Source organism: Poecile atricapillus, chromosome 6, assembly GCF_030490865.1.
Source record: "Poecile atricapillus isolate bPoeAtr1 chromosome 6, bPoeAtr1.hap1, whole genome shotgun sequence".
In the NCBI taxonomy this organism is placed as follows: domain Eukaryota; kingdom Metazoa; phylum Chordata; class Aves; order Passeriformes; family Paridae; genus Poecile; species Poecile atricapillus.
The window spans coordinates 38,673,176-38,678,049 of record NC_081254.1 but is presented as its reverse complement, the minus strand read 5'-3'; the positions used below and the strand labels follow the sequence as shown (position 1 = coordinate 38,678,049).

The window sequence follows — 4,874 nt, the reverse complement described above, 5'->3', positions numbered from 1 at the left end:
TCCAAGCCAAGGCACTTTTTACAGAGGCAAGCACAGCACAAGGCACTTTTTACAGAGGCAAGCACAGCACAAGGCACTTTTTACAGAGGCAAGCACAGCACAAGGCACTTTTTACAGAGGCAAGCACAGCACAAGGCACTTTTTACAGAGGCAAGCACAGCACAAGGCACTTTTTACAGAGGCAAGCACAGCACAAGGCACTTTTTACAGAGGCAAGCACAGCACAAGGCACTTTTTACAGAGGCAAGCACAGCACAAGGCACTTTTTACAGAGGCAAGCACAGCACAAGGCACTTTTTACAGAGGCAAGCACAGCACAAGGCACTTTTTACAGAGGCAAGCACAGCACAAGGCACTTTTTACAGAGGCAAGCACAGCACAAGGCACTTTTTACAGAGGCAAGCACAGCACAAGGCACTTTTTACAGAGGCAAGCACAGCACAAGGCACTTTTTACAGAGGCAAGCACAGCACAAGGCACTTTTTACAGAGGCAAGCACAGCACAAGGCACTTTTTACAGAGGCAAGCACAGCACAAGGCACTTTTTACAGAGGCAAGCACAGCACAAGGCACTTTTTACAGAGGCAAGCACAGCACAAGGCACTTTTTACAGAGGCAAGCACAGCACAAGGCACTTTTTACAGAGGCAAGCACAGCACAAGGCACTTTTTACAGAGGCAAGCACAGCACAAGGCACTTTTTACAGAGGCAAGCACAGCACAAGGCACTTTTTACAGAGGCAAGCACAGCACAAGGCACTTTTTACAGAGGCAAGCACAGCACAAGGCACTTTTTACAGAGGCAAGCACAGCACAAGGCACTTTTTACAGAGGCAAGCACAGCACAAGGCACTTTTTACAGAGGCAAGCACAGCACAAGGCACTTTTTACAGAGGCAAGCGCAGGCAATGTCTGCCGGGTGAACGTGGCGATAGCCGCAGGGACGCGAAGGCCGGTTCCTCGGACAAAAAAATCCACGACGACGTCGAGAGGCTGAGACGGCCGACGACGTGAAACGCGAGAGCATGAGAGGATGGATTGGAACTGCCCTGCCCGGCAAAAGCTCTGGGGAGCTCGAAAAGAAACCCTCTCCCTTGGCTTCAGAGGGGCCCACCCCACTACATCCCTGTCCGGTACCTTAACTTCAAATTGGCTCCACTGATTATAAATGCTTTTCCCCTGATCCCAACTTCCACCTGTGATGCTTACCTTTTGTAACGTAATAGGACAAGGCCCATCCTCGATAGGATGTGTACGTCGAGACGTCCCCCGTGCCGGCTTCGGTGCGGCCGATCGCAAACTTCGGCTCTGCCTCTCTGCACGGAACCTCGGACAAAACACAAAATATGACTGGCACCATCCACAAGGTGGGATTCCTGATGCGGTTCCTTTATTCCATCTTGGACTACAAAAGCTTGTCAAGCCAACCAGGGACTTAAACAGAAGAAAAACCACTCAGTCCCACCTCTCATACTCAAAGATCCCCTGTAAAGTTCTGAAGACAGAGCCCTCAAATGAGTGTGGGGTGCTTTGCATCTAGGCATGTGCAGTTTTTAAAAAATTCGAATCGCCTCCCTTGCTTTCTAGACACTGCTCACCGGCGTGGCAGGCTAGGGGCGGCTGAGGCGAAACGTCTTTCCCCCGATACCGAGTGCACGACAAATCTGCAACCCCTTCTGTCTCTCAGAATCCTGTCCGTGACACCGATTCGTGTCAGGATCCACGAGGTGGGATTTGTGATGTGGTTCTTTCATTCTATCTTAGAGAACTAAACATTATCAGCAAACAAGTACTTTAAACAGAAAAATCAGTCAGTCCAAACTCTTGTACTCAAATATCCCTTGTAAAATTCTGAAGACAGAGCCCTCAAATGAGTGTGGGGTGCTTTGCACCGAAGCGTGTGCAGTTCATAAAAAATTTGAATCGCCTCCCTTGCTTTCTAGACACTGCTCACCGGCGTGGCAGGCTAGGGGCGGCTGAGGCGAAACGTCTTTGCCCAACACTGAGTGCACGACAAATCTGCAACCCCTTCTGTCTCTCAGAATCCTGTCCGTGACACCGATTCGTGTCGGGATCCACAAGGTGGGATTTGTCATGTGGTTCCTTCATTCTATCTTAGAAAACTGAACATTATCAGCAAACAAGTACTTTAAACAGAAAAATCAGTCAGTCCAAACTCTTGTACTCAAATATCCCTTGTAAAATTCTGAAGACAGAGCCCTCAAACGAGTGTGGGGTGCTTTGCATCTAGGCATGTGCAGTTCTTAAAAAATTCGAATCGCCTCCCTTGCTTTCTAGACACTGCTCACCAGCGTGGCAGGCTAGGGGCGGCTGAGGCGAAACGTCTTTGCCCGAGACTGAGCGCACAACAAATCTGCAACCCCTTCTGTCTCTCAGAATCCTGTCCGTGACACCGATTCGTGTCAGGATCCACGAGGTGGGATTTGTCATGTGGTTCCTTCATTCTATCTTAGAGAACTAAACATTATCAGCAAACAAGTACTTTAAACAGAAAAATCAGTCAGTCTAAACTCTTGCATTCAAATATCCCTTGTAAAATTCTGAAGACAGAGCCCTCAAATGAGTGTGGGGTGCTTTGCACCGAAGCGTGTGCAGTTTTTGAGAAATTCGAATCGCCTCCCTTGCTTTCTAGACACTGCTCACCGGCATGGCAGGCTAGGGGGGCTGAGGCGAAACGTCTTTCCCCCGACACTGAGTGCACGACAAATCTGCAACCCCTTCTGTCTCTCAGAATCCTGTCCGTGACACCGATTCGTGTCAGGATCCACAAGGTGGGATTCATGATATGGTTCTTTCATTCTATCTGAGAGAACTAAACATTATCAGCAAACCAGGGACTTAAACACCAAAACACACTTAGAGCTTGCACCCACCTGTCCTCTGGCATCCTGGGCTGGGATATCTTGCAAGTAGACCACCTAACATAAAAAAACAAGGGATTAAAGTTATAGCAGAAACTGAGACCCCAGCAAGAACAACTGCTTCTCTCCACCAACCGAGGCTCACCTTCACAATGCTTCACCTTCACTGCTGCTATCCGGCTTTACTTCCTGAAAAAAAATACAAAGAGCAGAGCTGTAACACAGTGACCGACTCCAGCCCCACTGCAAAAGAAGAACCGTGACCGACCTTCTCAGGGGGATCCCCTCATCTGGGACGAGGCGCTCTGCCAGGAGGTCGATCCATCCGCATCTGAAAGAAAGTTAGGAAAAAGGTCGAAGTGCTGCAGGGTAACTTCACAGCTCCAGACACCTTCTGCCAACATAAGAATACTACCTAGACTCCAACTACAGCCCGTATTACAAGTCTCCAATTACAAGTGCCCGGGACTTGTCCTTGAACACCTGCAACGGGGCCGGGCGGCAGGGCAGAGCAGTTCCGGACCGAATACCCCCAGACACCCGTGACACGTGAGACGAGGGGACACGACAGGGAGAGAAAACTCTGAGACGAGAAAGTCCTCACGAGGACTGAGAAAATGCTGAACAAGATGACCGAGGAGGGACCGAAGGCGAGCCCGCCGGGCTCGGATGACCCCGGAGGAAAAAGATGCTAACGGAACGACTTATTCCGAGAACCGCGGAGACGGATGCCTGAGAATCCTGTGGCTGGAAGCCTCTGCCTGCCTTTGAATCGGCACAAGTCCTTATCCACTGTAAAGAAAGATTACTGCATACAGCTGTCAACACAGCTGAGAACAAGACCTAAAAAGACATCCGATCGGATGCTGCTGAACAGAGATGCGATTCTGATGCCTGTCTGACCTCCCGAATCGAAACTTCGCCGGCGTCGGCCCCGGGCCGAGGAACGCAAAGATGGGAGATGACCGGAAGGACCTGGGGTTTCTCATAAGCTCCTGGGAGGACTAAGGCAAGAGACATGTTACACGAGATGAACGGAAGACACAGAAAGCACAACAGACAAGTGACAACACACCTTGGGACTGCTCTGCCCTGCCCGCCTCAGCATTGTTAGCCAAAGTGAGCCTTTCCCTCACCGTGGCCCTAGAGGCCAGTTCTCAAACCTCCCCCTCCCCATAGCTGACTCAAAACCCTAACCGGTGTGAATCCTAACCCACTACCCTGCTTCGATCCCCTCTGTGACCACAGCCCTCGACTTATCTCTCCGAAGCGAATCCATCGGAGAGACTAATCTGCTGCTAAGGAAAGCTGCCACAGCGGTTCCCTTTTGTGTCACGATGAATCTGCTGAGAGAATCTGAAGTATCGCACTTGACGTGACCTAGAACTTCAGGAAACTGCAATCCTCCTAAAAAAAACCCAAACAGAAGAATCATTATAAAAGCATCTTATCACCCCTGAACTCTCAACCCAAAATCATGAACTTAAATACTCCCTGTGTTCCATAATGTTTTCTTCAAGGTGTTTTCAAAACCTCTGCTGCTTCAAATGCCCAAAAGATACCTGCTAAAAGCAGGCTGGAGTAAATTGAAAGAGCCTCTTCGCTGAAATGAGAGACAAGCTCTTTAGCCCAGCTGATTCCCTTGGAGGGAATAATGCCCCTTAGCACAGCCTGGGGTTAATATACCCCTAATTGAGCCCGCCTCTTTTTCCCACGCTGCCTGGGAAAAGGGAGGCGGCAAATCCCACCGGGTATAAAAGCCCTCAGAGGGACCGTAGCTGTTTGGCTCCTCTGAGTTAAAACTGAGGTAAGGAGCTCTGCATAGAAGAAAACTTTTTGGGAAAAGACAGTGTTTTCTTTTTTTACTGCAATTACTCGGAGCAATGGAGCAAAGGAAAAAAAAAAGGTAAGAAGCAAAACTTTGTGTTTCAGCAGTGTTGCCGGCTAAGTGGGATAATTTATGGACTTACATAATTATTTATTAGTGATTACT

The 4,874-nt window shown here is 49.2% G+C and overlaps 1 long non-coding RNA gene across 2 annotated transcripts; it reads right to left on the bottom strand.

Annotated features, from left to right (window-relative positions):
* Nucleotides 1-1,222: 1,222 nt before the first annotated feature.
* On the bottom strand, nt 1,223-4,648 carry LOC131580316 (uncharacterized). 2 transcript variants are annotated; one of them, XR_009277843.1, is made up of 5 exons: nt 4,444-4,648; nt 3,150-4,288; nt 3,027-3,070; nt 2,894-2,938; nt 1,238-1,326 (listed from the first exon to the last, which is right to left on the bottom strand). It is a non-coding gene; the product is annotated as an uncharacterized LOC131580316 (long non-coding RNA). The 2 variants fall into 2 exon arrangements; XR_009277842.1 differs by having other exon boundaries at nt 1,223-1,326; nt 3,150-4,648.
* Nucleotides 4,649-4,874: the final 226 nt, after the last annotated feature.